This window comes from Schistocerca piceifrons, chromosome 4 (genome assembly GCF_021461385.2).
Source record: "Schistocerca piceifrons isolate TAMUIC-IGC-003096 chromosome 4, iqSchPice1.1, whole genome shotgun sequence".
NCBI classification, from domain to species: domain Eukaryota; kingdom Metazoa; phylum Arthropoda; class Insecta; order Orthoptera; family Acrididae; genus Schistocerca; species Schistocerca piceifrons.
In genome coordinates, this window is record NC_060141.1 from 80702664 (window position 1) to 80730196 (window position 27533).

Below are 27533 nucleotides of genomic sequence, written 5' to 3' on the forward strand. Positions count from 1 at the left end.
AGCTGTAGTTGATTAATGTTCACAAGACTGCTCTTAACAACTCTATTAACGTTAAAACCATATAGAATACATGTTTCGAACATAGATCTGCACTTCTTTTAAGTAAGAACCGTTCATATTAATAGTTGGTACTTGTATATTATGATTGCACAATAAATGTTTTAGCCTATTTGGATATCGGTGAAGGGTTACAGTCTTAGATTCAACGAGGGAAGGAAAAGAAAAAATTGAAGTTGTCATTGTCTTTAGTACGAAGATCGATATGATGCAGCTTTCCACGCTAGTGTTTAAGTCTCTTAATATTTTCACAGCTATAGGAGTCTGCATACATTTGAATACGTTTACTGTATTCAATCCTTGATCCCCCCCTCTACCGTCTACGACGGTCATCTCTGTTATTCCCCACTCCTCCTTCAAAGATAAACCTGTTTAATCCTTGGTGCCTCTGAATGTTTCCTATCAACCGATCGCTTCTTTCAATCGTTTTATCTACTTCTTATCTCCACAGTTCGATTCAGAACTTCCTGATTAGCTATTCGACGTACCAATCTAATCTTCAGCTATGTGTAATATCACATTTCAAAAATGTTTATTGTTTTCTTATCTGACTTTTATATGGCTCATGTTTAATTTCAGTGCCAAAGCAACACTACAGACAAATACCTTCAGAATAGAGTTCCTAACACTTCAAATTACAGGGTGATTCAAAAAGAATACCACAACTTTAAAAATGTGTATTTAATCAAAGAAACATAATATAACCTTCTGTTATACATCATTACAAAGAGTATTTAAAAAGGTTTTTTTTCACTCAAAAACAAGTTCAGAGATGTTCAATATGGCCCCCTCCATACACTCGAGCAATATCAACCCGATACTCCAACTCGTTTCACGCTCTCTGTAGCATATCAGGCGTAACAGTTTGGATAGCTGCTGTTATTTCTCGTTTAAATCATCAATGGTGGCTGGCAGAGGTGGCCGGAACACCATATCCTTAACATACCCCCATAAGAAAAAATCGCAGGGGGTAAGATCAGGGCTTCTTGGAGGCCAGTGATGAAGTGCTCTGTCACGGGCTGCCTGGCGGCCGATCCATCGCCTCGGGTAGTTGACGTTCAGGTAGTTACGGACAGATAAGTGCCAATGTGGTGGCGCTCCATCCTGCTGAAATATGAATTGTTGTGCTTCTTGTTCGAGCTGAAGGAACAGCCAATTCTCTAACATCTCCAGATACTGTAGTCCAGTTACAGTAGCACCTTCGATGAAAAAGGGACCAAAAACTTTATTGGCTGAAATGGCACAGAAAACGTTCACCTTAGGCGAGTCACGTTCATACTGAGTTGTTTCCCGCGGATTCTCAGTGCCCCATATACAGACATTGTGACGGTTGACTTTCCCGTTAGTGTGGAAAGTTGCTTCATCACTAAACACAATCTTTGAAACGAAAGATTCATCTGTTTCCATTTGAGCAAGGATAAAATCACAGAATGTACAACTAAATGAAACTTTATAGCTCCCTTAATTTGCCGACAGATAGTGCTTAGCTCTGCCTTTTGTCGTTGCAGAGTTTTAAATTCCTAAAGTTGTGGTATTCTTTTTGAATCACCCTGTATATTCGATGTTGACAAATATCTCTTGGTTCAAAATGGCTCAAATGGCTCTGAGCACTATGGGACTTAACTTCCCAGGTCATCAGTCCCCTAGAACTTAGAACTACTTAAACCTAACTGACCTAAGGACATCACACACATCCATGCCCGAGGCAGGATTCGAACCTGCGACCGCAGCGGTCGCGCGGTTCCAGACTGTAGCGCCTAGAACCGCTTGGCCACTCTGGCCGGCTATCTCTTGGTCAAAACTGCTTTTTTATTGGTATTGCCAGTATGCATTTTACATTCTCTCTGCTTCTACCATTGTCACTTAAACTGTCCGACAAAATAAACTAAACCACCCGAAAAGGTAGGAGGAGACCGAATGCAGCTTCATGGGATGAGAGGGAATGTGATCTTATTTTAGTGGTTGTGAAACAGAGTCCAATTTACAAAGAACTTGGCAGTATGAGCACACTTGTCGGAATGATGATTCATTCCCTGTGGCCTCGTTGCACGCACTGTCGCGGCTTGGAAAGGTGTCATGATGTCGTTGTATCCTCTCCTGAGGCAAGCTAGCCCGCAACTGTTAAATTCGTTCCTCATATCCTAGATATTAGCACTGGGACAGAGTTTACGTGCTAGCTGGTCTCACAGGAGCTCTACCGTGGACTTGTCTGGGGATCTTGCTGGCCATGGGATTACCTCAGCATTAAGCTGACAGTTCTTAGGCACACGTGCCATGTGTGGACGAGCATTGTACTGTAAATAATGGCACCAGAGTACTGTCAAATAGGAGATAAGCCATGAGGAAGGAGGACGTGATCTGCTGTTAGAGTTCCCTCGATCACTAGCAGCCGTGACCTGAAATCATAGACGATGGGCCTCCACAACATGAGGCTAGGAGTAATACCGCAATTCCTCTCCAGAACACTGGTAGAATGGAAGCTCTTCCTTGGTCGCAGACGTAGTCGTCGACGGTAGTCATCCGGAGCAGTGCAAAAACTTAATCCATGTCTGAACACAATGCGACGCAACTGACCTGCAGTCCACGCCTCCCAGTCACGGCACCAGTCCAAATACGGCCGTTTGTGTTGTCGTGTGAACGGCGCCTGTGCGTGGAAGAGTGCACCCATAGCCCAGCTGCTGCTAGTCTCCAACCAGTGGTGTGGGATGTGACAGAATGTTTCAGCGAGTTCATTCCTTGTCCTCAGGTGGCAGGCGCAGATGTGAGGGAGTTACGATGCGTTTGATGCACCTGCTGGTGGTCTGACGTGGTCGACCGGAATCTTGACAACCAGTACGCCCACCAACACCTTTCCATGCTACGAGGTGCGGCTAGAAAAAAACCGGACTGATGCTGGAAAAAACATTTATTTACAATTATTTACAATTTCATGTTATCTCCTTGAATGTACTCTCCTCCTCGGTCTCTACACCGCTCCATACGGATTTTCCACTGTTCATAGCAATGCTGCAGATCATTTTCGGTAAGTCCATACATTACTTCCGTCGCTTTTTCTTTTACTGCTTCAACAGTCTCAAATCTAGTTCCTTTCAAAGCTGACTTGACTTTAGGGAAAAGAAAAAAGTCACAGGGGGCCAAATCAGGTGAGTAGAGTGGATGATCTAAGATGGGAATGTTGTGTTTTGCCAAAAACGTCTTCACTGACAACGCACTGTGAGCTGGGGCATTGTCTTGGTGAAGGATCCATGATTTTTTTCTCCACAAATCGTTCCGTTTTCTCCGTACTCGCCCACGTAGGGTAGCCAGGACGCTAATGTAGTAATGCTGATTCACTGTTTGTCCCTCTGGTACCAAATCAATGTGCACAATCCCTTTGATGTCAAAAAAAACAATCATCATTGCCTTGAATTTCGATTTTGACATTCGTGCTTTTTTTGTCGTGGAGAACCAGGAGTTTTCCAATGCATCGATTGGCGTTTAGTTTCGGGATCGTAAGTAAAAAACCACGATTCATCGCAAGTAATAACATTTTGTAAGAAGGTGGGATCACTTTCAATGTTTTCCAGGATGTCAGAACAAATCATTCTTCGGCGTTCCTTCTGTTCAATTGTGAGACACTTTGGAACCATTTTTGAACACACTTTGTTCATGTTGAAACTTTCATGAAGAATCTGCCTAACACTTTCCTTGTCAACTCCTGTTAACTCAGACACTGCTCTGATTGTTAAACGGCGATCTTGTCGAACAAGTTTACCGATTTTTTCAATGTTTGCATCAGTTTTTGCTGACAATGGTCTGCTAGTGCGAGTGTCATCACTGGTGTCTTCGCGGCCATCTTTAAATCGCTTAAACCACTCAAACACTTGTGTTCGCGATAAACCATCATCGCCGTACACTTGTTGTAACATTACAAACGTTTCACTTGCAGATTTTCCTAGTTTGAAACAAAATTTGATGTTAACACGCTGTTCTTTCTGTACACTCAACATTTTCCGACGCACAGACAAAACGTCAACTGCTTAAAACAGACGCCACGGGCAGACTGAGTGCAGGAGGCAGATGAAACTCGAGCAGTAGGCGGAGCGAGAGTCACGTGACAGGCCACGCGACTTTCAGCCTTATTGCATTCGTTTTATTGTTTCACCAGTACTAGTCCGGTTTTTTTTCTAGCCACACCTCGTATCTCACCAGAATACCTCCTCATACCTGGATATTGTACTATTCGACCAGCTGGCCAAGTGGAGACCCACAATGGGACCTCTTTCAGACTCTTGTCAGGTGCTGATAACGCTGTCTCATACGATTACGCAGTCTTTCCTTGTCCTCCGCATTGATGACTCACCATCTGAGGCTGTCCATGTCGCTCATGCACTGATCAGCCAAAAAATTATGACCACCGAGTTTCTACTGATATAAACCCATCCAGGCGACAGCCGCGTCACCTGGCGAGGAATGACTGTTACTCAGACACACGCACGGTGCATCAAGTATCAGTGAGCGTGCTGAAGGCGTGCGATCTATCTGAGTTTGACTGACGGCTGATTGTGATGGCTGATTTCGGAAACTGCACAACTTGGGGGATGTTCGAGGAGTACTGAAGTGAGTGTCCTCAACACATGGTGAAACCATGTCCAGACGTCGTGGGGTTGAGCGGCCACCTTTCGTTACAGATATCGGACGTCGTAGGCTGAGCAGACTGGTAAAACAGGAAAGGTAGCAAACAGTGGCGGAACTAACATTAGAATTTAGTGTGGAGTACAGTACAAGTGTGTCTGAACACACAGTGCACCGTACACTCCTAAAGATGGGCCTCGCTGCCCACGGTCCATGCATGTGCCAATGTTAACTCCGCGACATCGGTAACTACGACTGAAATGGGCACTGGACGTTGGCGCAGTGGCAGAGCGTCGCATGGTCTGAAGAACTCCGATACCTTCTTCATCCTGCCCATCCAGTGGCTTCCCGGGGAACAGCTCCTTGACATATGTACTGCGCTACAGAAACAAGCTATCGGCGGCTTCGTTATGCTCTGGAGAACATCCACATGGGCATCCATGGGTGTAGTGGAGCTTGTGCAAGGCATCGTGCGGCCAAAGAGTATCCGACACTGGTTGCAGACCACGTGGACCACTCCTTGACGATCATGTATCGCGACGGCAGTGACTTTTTTCAACACGATAATCGGCCATGCCACAAGGTCAAGACTGTGATGGAGTGGTTCGAGAAACACAGCGGCGAGTTCCAACGCGCCAGATCTGAACCCAATCGAACACATCTAGGATTTGATTGAATGTGGCGTCAGAGCTTGTCACCCCTCCCCGAAATTTACGGGAATTAGGTGACTTGCCTGTGCGCAGACGTGGTGCCAACTCCCTCGTGCGACCTACCAAGGCCTCATTGCTTCCACACCACGACGCGTCGCCGCTGTTATATGCGCCGTAAGTGGATATACTGGCTATTAGGTAAGTGGTCGTAATGTTCTGGCCGATCAGTGTATACTCTACCAGACAACAACACTAAGGTACTCTGTGGCTTTCCAACCTGTTATAGAGAATTTGGATACTAAGCATTTACATAGTGGCTACTGGCGTGTGCGTGTACGAAATTACATCCACATCCAACCGCGTTTTCTTGGTGCTTCACGGTTTTCTGTCATGCTGTGTACTTTACTGCTGAAATAATAAAACGCATTGACAACTTTTAGCACCTATTTTCGTAATCTAGTTATTTCGGCTTCGCCCGATTTAATTCCATTGGATCCCATTACCCTTATTTTACTTTCTGTGCTGTACACCTAATAACCTCTTTTCAAGACATTTCGTTATACTGCTCTTTCAAGTCCTTTTCCACGTCTGACAGATTTACAATGTCGTTCGTTAACCTAAATGTTTTTGTTTATTCTCTCTGCGAAAGAACTTGCCCCCGTTCTGACAGCCGTGTACCGCAAGTCTCTAGAGGAACGGAAGGTTCCAAATGATTGGAAAAAAGCACAGGTAGTCCTAGTCTTCAAGAAGGGTCGTCGAGCAGATGCGCAAAACTATAGACCAATATCTCTGACGTCGATCTGTTGTAGAATTTTAGAACATGTTTTTTGCCCGAGTATCATGTCGTTTTTGGAAACCCAGAATCTACTCTGTAGGAATCAACATGGATTCCGGAAACAGCGATCGTGTGAGACCCAACTCGCTTTATTTGTTCATGAGACCCAGAAAATTTTAGATACAGGCTCCCAGGTAGATGCTATTTTTCTTGACTTCCGGAAGGCGTTCGATACAGTTCCGCACTGTCGCCTGATAAACAAAGTAAGAGCCTACGGAATATCAGACCAGATGTGTGGCTGGATTGAAGAGTTTTTAGCAAACAGAACACAGCATGTTGTTCTCAATGGAGAGACGTCTACAGACGTTAAAGTAACTTCTGGCGTGCCACAGGGGAGTGTTATGGGACCATTGCTTTTCACAATATATATAAATGACCTAGTAGATAGTGTCGGAAGTTCCATGCGGCTTTTCGTGGATGATGCTGTAGTATACAGAGAAGTTGCAGCATTAGAAAATTGTAGCGAAATGCAGGAAGATCTGCAGCGGATAGGCACTTGGTGCAGGGAGTGGCAACTGACCCTTAACGTAGACAAATGTAATGTATTGCGAATACATAGAAAGAAGGATCCTTTATTGTATGATTATATGATAGCGGAACAAACACTGGTAGCAGTTACTTCTGTAAAATATCTGGGAATATGCGTGCGGAACGATTTGAAGTGGAATGATCATATAAAATTAATTGTTGGTAGGGCGGGTACCAGGTTGAGATTCATTGGGAGAGTCCTTAGAAAATGTAGTCCATCAACAAAGGAGGTGACTTACAAAACACTCGTCCGACCTATACTTGAGTATTGCTCATCAGTGTGGGATCCGTACCAGATCGGGTTGACGGAGGAGATAGAGAAGATCCAAAGAAGAGCGGCGCGTTTCGTGACAGGGTTATTTGGTAACCGTGATAGCGTTACGGAGATGTTTAACAAACTCAAGTGGCAGACTCTGCAAGAGAGGCGCTCGGCATCGCGGTGTAGCTTGCTCGCCAGGTTTCGAGAGGGTGCGTTTCTGGATGAGGTATCGAATATATTGCTTCCCCCTACTTATACCTCCCGAGGAGATCACGAATGTAAAATTAGAGAGGTTAGAGCGCGCACGGAGGCTTTCAGACAGTCGTTCTTCCCGCGAACCATACGCGACTGGAACAGGAAAGGGAGGTAATGACAGTGGCACGTAAAGTGCCCTTCGCCACACACCGTTGGGTGCCTTGCGGAGTATAAATGTAGATGTAGATGTAGAAGTTTTATTCCCTTTCTACAAGCCGGCCGATGTTGCCGTGCGGTTCTAGGCGCTACAGTCTGGATCCGCGCGACCGCTACGGTCGCAGGTTCGAATCCTGCCTCGGGCATGGATGTGTGTGATGTCCTTAGGTTAGTTACGTTTAAGTAGTTCCAAGTTCTAGGGGACTGATGACCTCAGCAGTTGAGTCCCTTAGAGCTCAGAGCCAGCCTTGTCTACATTTCTCCTCGGCTCCCTTTGATACTTGCTCAAAGTAGATATTGAATTACATGGGGCAGGGTACAACCTTGTCTGAGTCCCTTCTCAACGACTGCATTTCTGCGGTGTGAATAGGGTATTTGACCGTCGTCTGGAAATTGTCTTCAATGATTAATTATGTCATTTTATGCTCCTAATATGGTTTCCTCCCTCTTGAATTTCAGTATTCTTTTATTAAAACTGAAATTAAATTCAAATAATTCGAATGTCCGCTTACACGCTCCACTCGAATCATGTGATGCCCGTGACGTCACTAGTTAGCTCACTGCTCCTATCATAATGCTAATACACAGTGATGTCTTGTTGTGTAAAATGTGGTTGCACTGTACCGGCAAATTGCAGCCACGTCGACACACAAGTTCACTACTTAATTGAAAGTGTGTTGCGCTGTGAAGTTAACATTAACGTATCTCCGAAATATGCTCTCCTACTGTTACGACAAAGGATAGCGTCATTCAACGAAATTAAACTCCTAGTGAAAGTTGTCGTTTACCTCACGGCACACCAATTATTCGATAGCTCAGTTGTTAGAGGGAAAAACCATCGAATTTTATAAGACGATGTCCATAGATTGCTCGAATATAACCAGAAAGAACATTTTAACTTATTTGTAAAGCACCTCGACAGTCCTCTCATACGAAAACCTAATCACAATTACAGAACTCCAGAACACCGATCATAAACAGAATATTATTGTGTTTTTCTTGCTGTTTACATGCGCTTACATTTGCAATCGCTGTTGACACACGTCACGTTCTAAAAGATATTTTCTTATTAATGTGACCACACACTTTTTGCTTTATTAAAAACAATATATTTATCTTCGTACCGTCTAGCTAGGATCCTTATTGTTTAAACTTTTACAGTTTCATTAGCCTAGATAAATACGAATTAAATCTCCTTCAGACGCTAACGTTAGTTTAAACTTACAGATATCACAGCCCTTACGTTTGTGTCACCTGCATATTGTACAGCTTTATATCTCTCCGTATAACCTTATCGTCCTATACCTCGTTGTACTGTGGACGTATGGCTATATCTTCACTACTAGCAATGCTTTCGTAAAAAGTGAATTGTTTGTTCGCAAAGTAAATGCATTAAGCCTCTGTTGTCCGTTTCTCAGACAGACTAATTTGAAGCTATGTATAACATATCCTACAATCGAAATAACTGCTACCATCATTTCTTGCGAACGTTATTTTCGTATTTCGCGTAAGAATTTAGAAAAAAAAAAAAACATTCATATGCAGTATCCGTTGTGCCACGGGTCGCTTGGCAGATACTCTCTCTCTCTTCTGAGTGTATTCTACACAGGAACCAACACTAAATTTTACCAGACGGAGTTTTTTTGTGGTTTGGGTCGTAGCTCATAACTGATGGTCGACAATCTAGTTGTAATACAGAGACCCATTTGCAAAAGTTCTATAATTCCTTAGTTTTGAGCGACGCTGCAGTGAGGAGGGAAAAGAATATACGTCGTTGCACATATCGCCACTCTAAATGGATGGAGCATAAACGATCAACTTTTGCAAGGCCTCCACTATCAGCGTTCACAAACTTCCTTCCTATTGTCACTTCAAAGTTGTAGTTGCGTTTTCCTTCACTAAATAGCTAAACTGTTCGTAGTAAAAGTAAGTGAAATCCTCGTAACTTCGGTTAACGTTCCTATGACACAAGTGTAGCTTCGTCTTACTCCTAGCCTGGTCGTCGACACATGTATGTGAACATATACCCGAAGTGTAATGCCAATCTGAAGATGACAGAAAATATGAAGGGCTTATTTCAATAGTGGTACAAGTCCATTCATTACCTCCACTTTTCTGTCTATAAAGCTTCTGAAATTAATGAACCAAACAAAGAGAAAGAAAGGTTCATCTCTAGCAAGAAGCCGTATGCTAGAATATTTCCGGTATCTCAATTGCAGATTCTTCAGCGCTCATTTAACTTTAGGACTCTGTATCTCATTATGAACAAAAATGGACTTGTAGCACTATTGAAATAAGTCCTTCATATGTATATCGTAACACCTTCACACATGCGCCTGCCATTCGAGAACAAGTAAAGGTCTCCCAGCAATATTCTGAGTCATCCCGCACCATTGGTCAGAGACTAGGGGCAGTCTGACAAGGGAATTGCCGTCCCATGCATCGGCTGCCGTTAACACCAGACAGATAGGTGGTACAGAAAAATGCTGAAGATATGTGAGTAGATGACGTAGTTAATGAGGAGGTACTGAACAGAAATGACGAGAAAAGAAGTTAGTGGTATAACTTGATTAAAAGAAGGAAATAGCTGATAGGACACATTCTGAGACATCAAGGAATTTAGTATTGGAGGGAAGTATGGCAGGTAAAAATTACAGAGGAAGGCCAATAGAGGAATGCAGAAAGCAGATTCCAAAGGGTGTAGATTGCAGCAGTTATTCGGAGATCAACAGGATTGCACAGGGTAAAGCAGCATGAATACCTGCATCAACCAGTCCTCGGATTGAATACCACAACAACATATGTATCACGGGTGAGCTTGTGATAGAAAGCGCATTGGATATTGCGGGAGAAGAAAACTTGATTGAAATTGATGAAATCTTCTCGGTTTTATCAGCCGAGTGGTGACGATATATTGTTGCAATGTTTCGATCAGTATGTAATTCGTCGAAACGTTGCAACAACATGACGCCACAGCTCATCTGATAATCCGAGAGAATTTCGTCAGCTAACTTCGATGAGAAAACCTGCATTCCCGTATGATGACTAAACTTCATTCACATGCGACAAAAACAGCGGCGTTCACATTATTGTTTCTCTTTTCTATGTACCAGCCCACCAAAGTATCTATAAATGATAAATACTATTTTCAGGTTTGTAGTTGAAATTATTTCCACCACTACGGCTACACAAGTTCTCAGTCAACACATTTAATGCTCTCACAAAAAGCGACCACTAATGAAGTGAGCGCTATTCCACCTGGTCAACAGTCCCCTCCCGCGACGTACACGGGTGTCTCCCACAATGTTGTTGTTGTTGTGGTCTTCAGTCCTGAGATTGGTTTGATGCAGCTCTCCATGCTACTCTATCCTGTGCAAGCTTCTTCATCTCCCAGTACCTACTGCAACCTACATCCTTCTGAATCTGCTTAGTGTATTCATCTCTTGGTCTCCCTCTACGATTTTTACCCTCCACGCTGCTCTCCAATGCTAAATTTGTGATCCCTTGATGCCTCAAGACATGTCCTACCAACCGATCCCTTCTTCTAGTCAAGTTGTGCCACAAACTTCTCTTCTCCCCATTCCTATTCAATACCTCCTCATTAGTTATTAAATATTTTTTTGTCGTTGATGGTCGCGGAAAACTCACGTAAATTATAGTGATAAATTATTTAGTATGGTCATAGATGGTTCCGTGTTGGCCACAGCTGACTTTTTTAATGTTAAGGTCCGCCCATCTCGGACCGAAAGAATGGCCCCGACATTATAACGTTGGATCTTTGAAAAACTGTTTTTAGTGAAGAATCGACGAACTAGTCATTATCAATGTGACTGATTTTCCAGACAGTTTTTCTAATGAAGCTATGCTTCACAAATTCGGTAATATGCATCCTGAAAGAAAAGGTAAAAATTTATTATTATTCTCAGATTCAAAGAACTAGCTGACATGTTTTCAGCAGCATCAAAATAAGGCGATGATGGCTTACGTGCCTCTTAAAACATTTCCTTGTTTATTGCTAACTCAGGAAAACAGTAGGACTTTGGAGAGCTGATACGACTAGCTCTGAGTGACATTCGGTATACTTTTCTGCAGAATTCTCCGCCTGATAATGTTAAAAAAAATTACACTGAGTTATAAAATACATAAACAAATCGATGAAATATTTGAAGATGTGAGTCTTTTCAAGGACTCGTAAGTTTTCCTTATAGCTTGACGCTAGTTCACTAAACAACACGAAAATATGTCAAACACTATCATTCATAATTTTTTTAGAAACTTTTAGTATAATTCGTATTGAAGCACTTTTCTATTTAATGTATTCTTCTGCATAGTATCATATCTGTTGCTACCTTTGTCAATGGTTAGACGATACCGCTGGTTGATCTCATATTTTAATTGGAAACTGCCAATGCGCTACTGTAGTCATCAAGTATCGTGTAGTCCAAAGGCAACATTTTGTTTTGTGCAATTGTATATATCTAATGCAGTTAATAAGATTAGAGGCGGCAATGCTCTAATAGTAGATTATTTCAAAAACTTGTTAGGAAAACGGCGAAGACTTCAGCTGTTTGCTATTGTTCACACAAGTTCGTTGTCTATCAAGTGATACATTGCAAGGTGGCTTCTCTTTTACAGATTGAAACTACTTATCTGACAGAGTGGTTAAGCCCTGTTTTAATGAAATTACGCGTAGTTACAATCAAATTCATGACCTATTTGATCAATTTTGTAATGCTATTATACTTTGCTAATGAAAAAGGAATCTAAGAGAGTAACTCACAAGTTAATCGTGCAGCTTAGTGAATGGCAGGGAATATTTGAACATCAGTGAACAGGAAGATCACTCGTAGGGTCCTACCAAAATTACCAAATGTAGCAGTGGTCAATTTATGGTCGATCACTGTGCAACGAGGATAAAGACCCATCTCTCTAAGTGTAATAGTCAAATATGAAGAGTGAGCAGCTGCTGGAAATAGGTATCAAAATTATTTGAGTAAGGTACAGTTCGAACACGTTAGAAAACGCATGACCTTTTAAATAATGCTGGAGAAATCGACATAACGACCTCTGTAGTTTAGTTCGTCGAACATGATCACATACACTTTAATGTCTCAGCCACTATTATTTCTCTCATTCATGCGGAGAACGAAGTATTTATTACTTTAAACGGAAGGAAAGTATCTGAAAATGGAATAACTTCGTTATCCTTTTCGTATGCGACAGTTAGATAGACAAAAAGAGAAACATGTAATGCTTGACCACGAAATGGCGGTGAATAAGCCATACATCGAAACAGACGTAAATGGTTCAAATGGCTCTGAGCACCCTGGAACTTAACATCTTAGGTCATCAGTCCCCTAGAACTTAGAACTACTTAAACCTAACGAACCTAAGGACATCACACACATCCATGCCCGAGGCAGGATTCGAACCTGCGACCGTAGCAGTCCCGCGGCTCCGGACTGCAGCGCCTAGAATCGCAAAACAGACGTAAATGTTCGATAAATGGCTTAGAAAAGTCTAAACGAGAAGCAGGTAGTGTAATTAGATCGGATATTGACTCCAAATGAAACAAGCAAGGGACACAAGTCACTTGAGTTCAAGATAAACGTCCAACGTAAGCGGAAAATTCTAACAGTCATAAAGATTCAAATACGTATGCACGATTCTAAGAAAAACATGGAATGGGTTAAACTGAAGGGGAGAGTAATAAAATTGAATAATATATCATTTTATACGTAAAATTTACCGCTCTTTTCAAATCTTAAATCAAATATTACAGTTCCCATTAAAAAAATCACTTTTTAACCTCCAAATTGCCTTTAAAATCATTTTCAAGGTCACGGAAATTAGTAGAAATGCGTGGCCCTTTTTGCTACCTACAGTTTTAATATAAAACATTTTGCTGTACCTCATCTCTGTCCCGAGTTATTCACCTTTATGGATTAAAATGGCCCATCCCACATATAAAGCGCGAAAAAAGTTTAATTTTTAATTTTTTACATTTAAAAAATTTTTGTTACCCATCATTTACAAAAGACCGATATTTAAGAATTTATGTTTACTATGAAAACTGGATTTTTTTGTGCCATACGTGATTAAAAATAAGATGTGCGTTTTGCATAAAAAAGATAATTATATATGTGCTAATTAGGGTATATTTTATAAATTTTCTATTTAAACGATGTAGGTATTTAAACTGAACAGGAGAAATAAAGAAGAAATCGAGACACGAACCAGTGGTTACCAATGTCGAGAGCTACTGTCTCTGCTTTCCGGCCTTACACATCTTACGCTTCACGGAAATGCTCGTAGAAAATGCACGTGTTTAAAAAAAATTGCATCAGCTGGTAATTTAACCGAGGCCTCCATCTCACAGAAGAGCAATCTATTCGAGAGTCACGTTGCCTGCCGCAAAAAAAACGACCTTACTTTAAGGAATTAAACACACTCTGAAAACTTGAGAGTCGATTTGCTAGCCAAATTTTGAGAGTTTCAACAAGTGGTTTTGGCATATTGATGTTTCAGTTCTGAAGACCCCGTAGCATAAGTATAAAAAGTTGCAAAAATCCGACTGCTATGTGGTCTCCTTGTGAGCCGCAGTTCGAAAACAGGGCTATTGGCCAAAAAAGTTAGAAAACAACAGCCTACGTAGAACACTTCATTCCTTAGGCACTCACATTTATCCTGGTGTAGCACTAAATTATGCTCTCGCAACCTACAACGGAGTTCACTGTACTTTTCATTATGCTCCTGCAGGTTTCTTACACAACACACTACGTAGCCTAGATAAACAAAACATTTAACCCTCTCCAGATTTCCTAAAACTGTGTGCCGCTGAAGACATCGTGGAGTTCCTTTCAATCCCACTGGCACTCGTCATGCTCATAGTTCGAACTGAACGCAGTTTTCTCTCTCTCCTTCTCGTCCGTCAAATGGAGAAATGCATCGCCTACAGCAATGCCATTTAATTGCATGTAATTGCCAGTAGTGTCTATCCTTCAGCATTTGCTCGATTTTCTTTTTTAAAACTACTTTTTACGCTTCTGGAATTCGGTGCGGCCTAGGATTAGTCAGCTTGCCTGCATGTTCGGATGCTGTCGATATCCTGTGCTTTACTGCGAGTGTTGGGCGTGTATAACAATTTGTTACCTGCTAGATGGCATACAGGAGTCGATAGGGACGAGATAGAGGATTCAGTATTACAGTAAAAGTTACATGAGTTTTAGAGGACTTAAGATAAAATAATGTAGAATTTCTAAAATCGTTGTGGGAAGTGGCAACAAAACGACTATTGACGTTGATGTTTGGAATCTATGAGAGTGGCGATTTACCATCAGACCTTCCGAGAAACATCATCTACACAATTCCGAAGGTAGCAAGAGTCGATAAGTGCGAGAATCAAGGCACAAACTGCATAACAGCTCCAAGTTGCTGACAAGAATGTTATACAGAACAATGGAAAAGAAAACTGAGGATCCCTTAGATGACGATCAGCTTGGCTTGAGGAAAGGAAAAGGCATTAGGAACGTAGTTCTGACTGAAGAAAAATCGACATGTTCACAAAATTTGATGGCCTGGAAAAAGCGGTCGCTAATGTCAGGTGGTGAAAGATGTTCGAAATTCTGAAAAAAATAGGGGTAAGCTATAGGGAAAGACGGGTGATATACAATACATACAAGAACCAAGAGAGAATAGTGAGAGTAGAAAATCCAAGGCCGAAGTGCTCGTACTGAAATGGGTATAAGGCAGTGACGTAGCCTTTTGCCCAACAGTTCAATCTACTCATGAAAGAAGCAATGATGGATATAAAAGAAAGGTTCAACAGTGGGATTAGAATTCAAGATGAAAGATTATCAACGATAAGATTCGCAGATGACATTGCTATCCTGAGTGCAAGTGAAGAGGAATTACAGAATATGCTGAACAGAATGAACATACTAATGCACGCAGAATTTGGATTGCGAATAAATTGAAGAAAGGCGAAAGTAATGAGAAGTAACAGAAACGACAACGGCGAGAAAGTTAACATCAGAAATGTGATCACGACGTTAATTGTGTTACCTAGGCAACAAAAAACCCATGAGGCACGAAGCAAGGAGGTTATAAAAAGCAGACTATCAGATCCAAAGAGCATATTCCTAGCCAAGAGAAGTCTACTGGTATAAAACATAGGCTGCAATTTGAGAAAGAAATTTCTGAGAATGTACGTTTGGAGCACAGTTCGTAAGGTACTGAAACATGGACTGGGAGAGAACCGGAACAGAACACGATGGAAGCCTTTGAGATGTGGTGCTACAGAAGAATGATGAAAATTAGGGGAATTGATAAGGTAAGGAATGAGGTGGTTCCCCGCAGAGTCAGTGAGGAAAAGACTGTATGGGAAGCGGTGACAAAAAGAAGAGACAGAATTATAGGACATCTGTTACGTGCTGTGGGAGGAAGCTGTGGAGCGTAAGAGCTACAGAGACAGACAGAGACTAGATACATCCAGTAAATAACTGAGGAAGTAATTAATAAAATTTTCTCGGGCTTCCAGCTGCGTCAGGTGGTTAAAATTCCACGAGCTTTCGATCGAGCTCTCCTCAGTCATTGTCAAGTGATTGCTGTGTCGCCGTGGTCGCGTCGTTATATAGACGCACTGCTGGCTGTGACGTCACTAGTGCTCTCTTCCTCGCCATAGATGGCATTGTTTTCATCCCGCGTCCTTCGCGCCCGTTTTAACCTTGCGATGGCCGGGTCCCCAGGCTGTTGATGGTGTTTCAGAGGTTTTTATTTCAGTACCTTCTTTTATGACGCTATCCCAAAATCCCTTCGTCCTCGTAACGACAGATGTTTCGTCGAATACAATTCGAATTTTCTAAGGCTGATTTTTCTGGATGGCGTAGGCGTAAGCACCTCTCGTGTTCCTTTTGGCGTTGCTCCACAGTGCATACTGCTTGGCCGACGTAGTAGCATCCTCACTGACATGGTATCTTGTACACGCCAGGCGTTCTAAGCTCTATATCGTTCTTCACAGGCCTCATGAGCTGCCGAATTTTTGCTGGGGGCCTGAACACCGATGAAATGTTATATCTCTTCAGGGGTCGGCTAATCTTTCGCGACACGTCGGCCAAACAGTACGCTCTGTGACGCGGCTGGAAGCCCGAGAAAATTTTATTAATTCATATCGCCGCGAAACCACGCATTCATAATTGAGGACTGTTGCAAGTGCTACTCTGAGATGAAAAGGTTGGCACAGGGGAGGAATTCAACACGAGCCGCAACAAACCAGCCTGAAGACTGATGACCACAAAAGTAAATAAATAAATAAAAATTTTAAAAAAAGGAATACATCTTCATACTCCGTGAAAAACCTTTACTAACGCACTCTTGTCTTCCGAATTTAGGTGATCAACTCTCAGTTGTCTCCGTAAAGTACGATCACGACTTTCCGTCTGCTCTACGGTTTCCTTGCTGCCTGTTACTTCGGTTACTTTGGCCAATCGTAATAATTCTTGCGTCACTAACCGGACATTCTTCAATTGAACTTTGTCGTCTGACGAATTCATTACATTCAGTACGCACCTGCCGTTTTGCAATCTCACTAACGACTCTGGTAAATGCACCTCACGTACAATCTCCTATTAAGGTATACTTATTTCCTTTTCACTATCTCGCGGTACATTACCGTCCGTTCTTAACAATATTGTCTTTTCCTCTCGCAGTCCTGTTTCCCCTTCGGACTCCTAATCTGCCTCGAAATCATAGTCTTTCGGTTTCTCTTCTACTGTTAAGGGTATTTATCGGCTTTGTAGTCTTAACATTATTCCCGCATAATGTAACTTAAACTTCTCCTGTGTTAGAAAATCTCTACCGATCAACCGGTCGTATGGAATGGCCAACCCATACACGTACAATGTCTGACTCGTACATACGTAAGTCTGGCACCTTCCACACGTAATTGTATTTCCAGAGCACGTATAGTACTGGTGGCATCTTTCAGCCGGAGCCCTTCTACTTCATTTACTCAAACAGTACAATCAACAGAAATAATAATTTTCTTTGACAGCCGCAACTATACCCCTGTGTCTATTAATCACTTCAATTTCTGCGACAGAATCTTTTACCCGAACTGTGGGATTGTTTAAAGGGACAATGCCCGACTGTGCGGCTTTGTCACCCCTTAATTTCCCTGATTTTTCCCGGATTTACTTGGCATTGGTACTCTGCACTTTCTGTGTGTGTGTGCCACGCACTTTCGTTGCAGTCCCTGGCGTGGTGCCCTGTTCCCCTGCAGTTAAAGCACGTTAGATGTTTTATTCTCAAACACAGTCCACTGTGATCTGGCAGAGTTCACCAGGATCACCTGACTACGCGTAATCATTCGGTCTCTGCAGTTCCCTTTAAATGTGTTGGGAACAATATCATTCCCTTCCATTAATCACGGTATACATTCCTCGTCTGTGTGACCCTTCTTATCACGTCGATAGCAAAAATTCGTAAACTCTTTAGCGGTGGCTACTCGGACTCTGCCCTCTGGCTTATTCCTTCTGCGCTTACTAGCAGCGTGTCTGCGCATCCCAAACGTAAAAGACTTTAGGTCTTGTACAGGCCTAGACGGTTTTATCGCCTCATTTGCACATGCAGATCTTGTTTGCCTTACTACTCCCCCGTTTCTCATAGAGAGTAATGAGCTCACTTCGTGCGAAGTGAGATCTACTTTTACACTGGATTAGATTTACTTTCATTCCAATTGATCGGTAGTGAGGAGGTCCTCCAGGATGTAGAACAAGTCATAAAAAACAATATACGTGACAAATATTTATAACTGAAACAAATAAGCTAATGTACCTTCTACAGGTCCCAAGTGGAATGATCGTGATTTTTTTTAATGAACACTATATGAAAGAATAATTTTACAAACACTCATTTACTAAGATCGCATTTATTCACTGAATTCAAAATTTAAAAAAATTGTATTTTTTTATTTATAAGGTAATAAACATATAACAGAACTACTTCAGTACTTACACTACCGGCCATTAAAATTGCTAGACCACGAAGATGTGCTACAGACGCGAAATTTAACCGACAGGAAGAAGATGCTGTGATATGCAAATGATTAGCTTTTCAAAGCATTCACACAAGGTTAGCGCCGGTGGCGACACCTACAACATGCTGACATGAGGAAAGTTTCCAACTGATTTCTCATACACACGCAGCAGTTGACCGGCGTTGCCAGGTGAAACGTTGTTGTGATGCCTCGTGTAAGGAGGAGAAATGCGTACCATCACGTTTCCGACTTTGATTAAGGTCGGATTGCAGCCTATCGCGATTGCGGTTTATCGTATCGCGACATTGCTGCTCGCGTTGGTCGAGATCCAATGACTGTTAGCAGAATATGGACTCGGTGGGTTCAGGAGGGTAATACGGAACGCCGTGCTGGATCCCAACGGCCTCGTATCACTAGCAGTATAGATGAAAGCATCTTATCCGCATGGCTGTAACGGATCGTGCAGCCACGTCTCGATCCCTGAGTCAACAGATGGTGACGTTTGCGAGACAACAACCATCTGCACGAACAGTTCGACGACGTTTGCAGCAGCGTGGACTATCAGCTCGGAGACCATGGCTGCAGTTACACTTGACGCTGCATCACAGACAGGAGCGCCTGCGATGGTGTAATCAACGACGGATGACTCCAGGTTCTGTTTACAGCATCATGATGGTCGCATCCGTGTCTGGCGACATCGCGGTGAACGCACATTGGAATCGTGTATTCGTCATCGCCATACTGGCATATCACCCGGCGTGATGGTATGGAGTGCCATTGGTTACACGTCTCGGTCACCTCTTGTTCGCACTGACGGCACTTTGAAAATTGGACGTTACATTTCAGATGTGTTACGACCCGTGGCTCTACCCTTCATTCGATCCCTGCGAAAATCTACATTTCAGCAGGATAATGCACGACCGCATGGTGCAGGTCCGGTACGGGCCTTTATGGACACAGAAAATGTTCGACTGCTGCCCTGGCCAGCACATTCTCCAGATCTCTCACCAACTGAAAACGTCTGGTCAATAGTGGCCGAGCAACTGGCTCGTCACAATACGCCAGTCACTACTCTTGATGAACTGTGTTATCGTGTTGAAGCTGCATGGGCAGCTGTACCTGTACACGCCATCCAAGGTCTGTTTGACTCAATGCCCAGGCGTATCAAGGCCGTTATTACGGCCAGAGGTGGCTGTTCTGGGTACTGATTTCTCAGGATCTATGCACGCAAATTGCGTGGAAATGTAATCATATCTCAGTTCTAGTATGATATATTTGTCCATTGAATACCCGTTTATCATCTGCATTTCGTCTTGGTGTAGCAATTTTAATGGCCACTAGTGTATTTACAATGAACACAGTACTGCATCTCTTCAAATCACATTAACCATGGAATGGAAACACACAGCAACAGAACGTACCAGCGTGACTTCAAACACTTTGTTACAGGAAATGTTCAAAATGTCCTCCGTTGGCGAGGATACATGCATCCGCCCTCCGTCGCACGGAATCCCTAAATCGCTGATGCAGCCCTGGAGAATGGCGTATTGTATCACAGCCGTCCACAATACGAGCACGAAGAGTCTCTACATTTGGTACCGGGGTTGCGTAGACAGGAGCTTTCAAATGCCCCCATAAATGAAAGTCAAGAGGGTTGAGGTCAGGAGAGCGTGGAGGCCATGGAATTGGTCCGCCTCTACCAATCCATCGGTCAACGGATCTGTTGTTCAGAAGCGTACGAGCACTTCGACTGAAATGTGCAGTAGCTCCATCGTGCATGAACCACATGTTTTGTCGTACTTGTAAAGGTACATGTTCTAGCATCACAGGTAGAGTATCCCGTATGAAATCATGATAACGTGCTCCATTGAGCGTAGGTGGAAGAACATGGGGCCAAATCAAAACATCACCAACAATGCCTGCCCAAACGTTCACAGAAAATCTGTGCTGACGACGTGATTGCACATTTGCTTGCGGATTCTCGTCAGCTCACACATGTTGATTGTGAAAATTTACAATTTGATCACGTTGGAATGAAGCCTCATCCGTAAAGAGAACATTTGCACTGAAATGATGATTGAGACATTGTTGGATGAACCATTCGCAGAAGTGTACCCGTGGAGGCCAATCAGCTGCTGATAGTGCCTGCACACGCTGTACACGGTACGGAAACGACTGGTTCTCCCGTAGCACTCTCCATACAGTGACGTGGTCAACGTTACCTTGTACAGCAGCAACTTCTCTGACGCTGACATTAGGGTTATCGTCAACTGCACGAAGAATTGCCTCGTCCATTGCAGGTGTCCTCGTCGTTCTAGGTCTTCCCCAGTCGCGAGTTGCAGGCTGGAATGTTCCGTGCTCCCTAAGACGCCGATCAATTGCTTCGAACGTCTTCCTGTCGAGACAACTTCGTTCTGGAAATCTGTCTCGATACAAACGTACCGCGCCACGGCTATTGCCCCGTGCTAATCCATACATCAAATGGGCATCTGCCAACTCCGCATTTGTAAACATTGCACTGACTGCAAAACCACGTTCGTGATGAACACTAACCTGTTGATGCTACGTACTGATGTGCTTGATGCTAGTACTGTAGAGCAATGAGTCGCATGTCAACACAAGCACCGAAGTCAACATTACCTTCCTCCAATTGGGCCAACTGGCGGTGAATCGAAGAAGTACAGTACATACTGACGAAACTAAAATGAGCTCTAACATGGAAATTAAGCGTTTCCGGACATATGTCAACATAACATATTTTCTTTCTTTGTGTGTGAGGAATGTTTCCTGAAAGTTTGGCCGTAGCTTTTTGTAACACCATATATATATATATATATACTCCATTGATGAATTTCTCAGTAGGAGTAGAAGGAGCTGGCCACCAGTAAATCCTTTAGGCTTCTCTTAAACTGAATGTCACTGGTTGTTAAGCTTTTTATGGCTCCTGCAAGTTACTGAATATGCATGTTCCTGAATAATGCACACCTTTTTGTACAAGAGTAAGTGACTTGAAATCCTTGTGAAGATTATTCTTATTCCTGGTACTGATTCCATGAATTGAGTTGTTGGTCTGCAAGCTGCCGCTGATGGCCTAGTTTTTCACCACGGCTTCACGCAGCTGTCTGTATTCTGCCATTACTTTAGCCATCTATAAAACACCCCTGCCTAGAGAACCAACTATTCAGTTGCTCCATTTTGACTACCCCTGCTGGCTACCCTGAAACTCGTTTTGGTTTTGTCAAGCCTATTTCCCATACTGCAGTTGGTTCCCCGTGCCCTTGGTTAGAGTACAACTTCTTAAAAGCGTAATAGTGAACTGTTCTCTTGCTAAGGCAATTCTCACTGAGGACCTGTTTCACTTCCTACCAAGTATCTTTTCTACCCTGTTCGTAATAACCTTGAGCTCACTGCTGCGGGTAATTTTTGCGTTTAAAAATTGAAACGAAAATTCGTGGTCATCATTGGAAATACTAGCTCAACTGCAGAGACAACATTTTCGATAAACTCCCTCAACTCCCTCCTGTAACCGTCAAAGTATTTTCGTATAATAAACGAAGCTTACTTAGCACTTGTTCTACCACTTCCTGACCACCTTTGTTCACTAGTACAAACTATTTCGACCAGACCAATTAATCCATACAATTTATTGTAACACGTTACGCTATTAATTTACCTTGTCGCGTTGTTCACGAGTAGGAGCTATTTCAACCAGAGTAACTGAAGGCAGTTTGTTTATTGCTATACGGGTTTCGTTTCTTTTATTTGTGAAGCATCTTCCGCGGCCTGTAATACATGTTTCTTTTTGTAGATATAATAAATGTATAATGCGGCAGTTACAAAATGTTACTATGTTACGTACATCGCATACATCACTTGCACTTTACATTTTGTGTTCAACACGTGTGTGTTTTCGGTAGGTAGTGTTTGCAACTGTCACTGTGTGTTTATCTCTCATCATCTGTTTATATTGTGTGTGTGTGGTTTGATATTTTCATTTGTTTTGTCTGAATGTGCGTGTGTATAGTTTGTTGTATATAAATGTGTCGTTTTTTGTGACTGTTATTAGAGTGAACAATCACAAGAAAAAGCTCCTGACATTGGAAGAAACCTTTCACATGCAAAGAGCCAGTGCAATGAAAAAGAAGGTATTCAATGACCAAAACCAAAATCCTTCTCATAATTTTTCTTTCGAAGACCAACAAGTTTTCTTCATCCTTCTTTGAAGTGCTTAGCGTTTCTGTCTCATACGACAATACTGGCACTATCACAGCATTTTATGCTTTAAGTTTGGTCTTAATTGACAGATTCTTGGATGACTTTTTTTCTTAAAAAAGAATTTAATAATCAAGTATATTTTTCTAAGGGTGCTTAGTTTTAAAGTGAGTCATCAGGACAGGGCAACTTGGTTGTAAAGGATACACTGTACTCGAACATAAGTTAACATGTTATAAATTATTTTTAGTCTTCAAAAACAAAACTAAAGGCCAAGTTCAAAGTTACTCTGTCCTGGAATTAGTTTAGTGGAGACCCATTACTGGAAAGTTGCAGTTCATGCACCCAGCCGCACGCTTTTAAGCTTACCTCCGTTCATTTGCAGCTCCATCTCCATCTGGCTGGACTTCTGCCTCAGGTCAGTAAGCATTTCGTTGAGTCCACTGGAGCTTACATCCACGCCAAGGTACAAGACGGCCAAAGCCAACTGCTACCACACTATCCCTTTCATCACGAGCGTATCACACACCTACACTATGTGATCAAAAGTATCCGAACACCCCCAAAACTTGTGTCATACGTCTGTATGCGGTATTTCCACACTCCTAAATATCCTTAGGTCCACTGTTTCCGATGACATAGTGAAGTGGAAACGTGAGGGATATGTACAATACAAAAGCTAGAGGCCGACCTCGTCTGTTGACTGACTGAGACTGCCGACAGTTGAAGAGGATCGTAATGTGTAACAGGCAGAATGAAAGACGATTATCATTAATGAAGTAAAAGATCGACGCAGTTGACACCAAGTAAAAGCTACTCCTTATGTTTCAGATCTAGACTGCAATAATAAAATGGGAAGGAACTCTTAATTAGAACTCAGGGAGAAGTTGTAGTCTAATTGACATTCTATTTATTCATCTTAAACATGACAAGACAACAAAATTATCAAAGAAACATCACACAAACATTTGTATCTAAGAAACCCCTTACTTACATGGGATCTATGGTGAACAAAGTGATCTGCTGGGAATCGACACACGACACTAACCAGAACACTAATCGCTCTATCTAACTTCATACACTTGAATCCAGGTAATGGCACCAAACTATGCCAACACCAAGCATCTACACTCCTGGAAATGGAAAAAAGAACACATTGACACCGGTGTGTCAGACCCACCATACTTGCTCCGGACACTGCGAGAGGGCTGTACAAGCAATGATCACACGTACGGCACAGCGGACACACCAGGAACCGCGGTGTTGGCCGTCGAATGGCGCTAGCTGCGCAGCAGTTGTGCACCGCCGCCGTCAGTGTCAGCCAGTTTGCCGTGGCATACAGAGCTCCATCGCAGTCCTTAACACTGGTAGCATGCCGCGACAGCGTGGACGTGAACCGTATGTGCAGTTGACGGACTTTGAGCGAGGGTGTATAGTGGGCATGCGGGAGGCCGGGTGGACGTACCGCCGAATTGCTCAACACGTGGGGCGTGAGGTCTCCACAGTACATCGATGTTGTCGCCAGTGGTCGGCGGAAGGTGCACGTGCCCGTCGTCCTGGGACCGGACCGCAGCGACGCACGGATGCACGCCAAGACCGTAGGATCCTACGCAGTGCCGTAGGGGACCGCACCGCCACTTCCCAGCAAATTAGGGACACTGTTGCTCCTGGGGTATCGGCGAGAACCATTCGCAACCGTCTCCATGAAGCTGGGCTACGGTCCCGCACACCGTTAGGCCGTCTTCCGCTCACGCCCCAACATCGTGCAGCCCACCTCCAGTGGTGTCGCGACAGGCGTGAATGGAGGGACGAATGGAGACGTGTCGTCTTCAGCGATGAGAGTCGCTTCTGCCTTGGTGCCAATGATGGTCGTATGCGTGTTTGGCGCCGTGCAGGTGAGCGCCACAATCAGGACTGCATACGACCGAGGCACACAGGGCCAACACCCGGCATCATGGTGTGGGGAGCGATCTCCTACACTGGCCGTACACCACTGGTGATCGTCGAGGGGACACTGAATAGTGCACGGTACATCCAAACCGTCATCGAACCTATCGTTCTACCATTCCTAGACCGGCGAGGGAACTAGCTGTTCCAACAGGACAATGCACGTCCGCATGTATCCCGTGCCACCCAACGTGCTCTAGAAGGTGTAAGTCAACTACCCTGGCCAGCAAGATCTCCGGATCTGTCCCCCATTGAGCATGTTTGGGACTGGATGAAGCGTCGTCTCACGCGGTCTGCACGTCCAGCACGAACGCTGGTCCAACTGAGGCGCCAGGTGGAAATGGCATGGCAAGCCGTTCCACAGGACTACATCCAGCATCTCTACGATCGTCTCCATGTGAGAATAGCAGCCTGCATTGCTGTGAAAGGTGGATATACACTGTACTAGTGCCGACATTGTGCATGCTCTGTTGCCTGTGTCTATGTGCCTGTGGTTCTGTCAGTGTGATCATGTGATGTATCTGACCCCAGGAATGTGTCAATAAAGTTTCCCCTTCCTGGGACAATGAATTCACGGTGTTCTTATTTCAATTTCCAGGAGTGTATATTCTACCATACAGAAAAAAGAAAAATATGGTTCGAAAGATCAGGGTGCCGAGAAATATTATTACAGCCCTACGTCTCAGCAGCGAATACTTTACCCTCCTGCTGGTTAAGGCGGCACGATGCGTTCGGCGACTGAAGTCATGGACGGCGGCAATCTGTTATTAAATGCGCGTTCCCGAAAAATGCAAATGCGCAGTCTCGTGTTCGGTTAATTCAGATCGCAGGTACTTCCCTATGAGACTCTGAAACCCCAATGGATTCCAGTGTGCAAGTGGACCAGTTTGGTGGTCTGCCAAACCAATTGGACTCCGTGCCACGACTGTGCATGTCGGAATATGTCAAACGTTTAGACGGCCGACTCAAGACAAATACGAACATGCACACGTCACTCGTTGTGACTGTGATGATATAAACAGTACCTCTGATGGTTCAGAAGGTGACTGGCACAAGCTCTAAGTCGCACACTAGCAAAGGACACATTTAGGTAGAGACCTGCAGTTCTTTACTAGTGAAGCGCCAGTACAAGAGACTTGTACAAGAGTGCCTTCTTCTTTTCTCCACGCTTCCTCCTCAGCTCGGTTCCAAAAGCACATTTCTCTTTTTTGACCTCCCCCACGTCTGCACAAGCCAATCATGAGCTGGAGCCCGGCATTCTATGCTTGGAGAATGGTCTTATCACTGGAAACCAATTTGACCAATCACGGACTTTAAAGTTAATTGGCAGAAAACGGAAAAAAGATTCAGCCTTGCGTTTGCCGTGTCTTTTTCAAACAAAATACAAGGTGGAATCACAGCCCTGCATAAACAGCTTGTTATCTCCCCAGTTGCGTCCATTTCAAACTTTCCAAAGAACGGCCATATACTCGCAAAAAGCCTCGCGCTTTCACAAACATGTTTTTGAAACAGAGTCTGGACGTCTGGCCCCAGTTTTCGTGTTCCACAGAAATTCGCAGAACGCTTACATTTCTTTTGGCGGCTTGCTCCCTAGCAAGGGCCTATCCTCTGCTTTATTCTCGGCCTACATGCGCTGTCAGCGACTTCTCGTTGTTGGCCCGTATACCTGAACGCCAGCCTCCCATCCAGCGCCAACGTAATGTGTTTGGCACAATGCGACCATGGCACACGGCCGTCTGGAAATGTCTCCTCACCGTTCCCCAGAAAAACGCGCTTTGTCGGTCCACCAATGCTGTGCTTTAACTGCAGTCGTTTAAGTCAACACCCTGTTCCTTTGAACACAGGTAAAGCTTACAATATTTCCTTCCCTAGAGCACGCAAACAAAATCATTAACTACTGCCCACCATTCCATCATAATGTATGAAGTCAAATTGCAGTAAAGATCGTATTCCCTATGAACACGATGTGGCATAACAAAGAATCAGAAGTGAGACAGCCCTGCAATCTCTCAAGATGTCTATCCAGACCATCACATAGCAATTCCAGACTGCATCAAGATCCATTGCAAGTACTATGACAGTTAGGCGGGAGGCGAGAAAACTTGAATTTCATGGTCGAGCGTCTGCTCATAAGCCACACATCACGTCAGTAAATGCCAAACGTCGCCTCGCTTGGTGTAAAGAGCGTAAACATTGGACGACTGAAGAGTGGAAAAACGTTGCGTGGAGTGACGAGTCAAGTTACACGATGTGACGATCCAATGGCAGGGTGTGGGTATGAACGTCATCTGCCGGCGTGTATAGTGCCAACACTAAAATTCGGAGGCAGTGGTGTTATGGTATGGTCGTGTTTTCCAGGAGGGGCTTGCACCACTTGTTGTTTTCAGTGGCACTATCACAGCACAGGCCTACATTGATGTTTTAAGTACCTTCTTGCTTCCCACTGTTGAAGAGCGATTCAGTAATGGCGATTGCATCTTTCAGCACGATCGAGCACTTTTTCATGATGTACAGCCTGTGGCGGAGTGGTTACATCGCAATAACATCCCTGTAATGGACTGGTCTGCACAGCATCCTGATCTGAATCCTGCAGAACACCTTTGGGATATTTTGGAATGCCGATTTCATGCCAGGCGTCACCGACTGACATTGCTACCTCTTCTCAGTGCAGCACTCCATGATGAATGGGCTGCCATTCCCCAAAAATCCTTCCAGCACCTGATTGAAGGTATGCCTGCGAGAGTGGAAGCTGTCATTAAGGCTAAGGGTGGCCAACACTATATTGAATTCCAGCATTACCGATAGACGGCGCCACGAACTTGTAAGTCATTTTCAGCCAGGTGTTCGGATACTTTTGAACACATAGTGCAAGTACCTCGCGGCTGACTGTCATATGCGCCCACCGAGTTAACTTAAACTTTTTCATATTGATTTCGGATCTATAGTATTTGACCATTTCTACAGACGTCAAACATTCCTACAGAG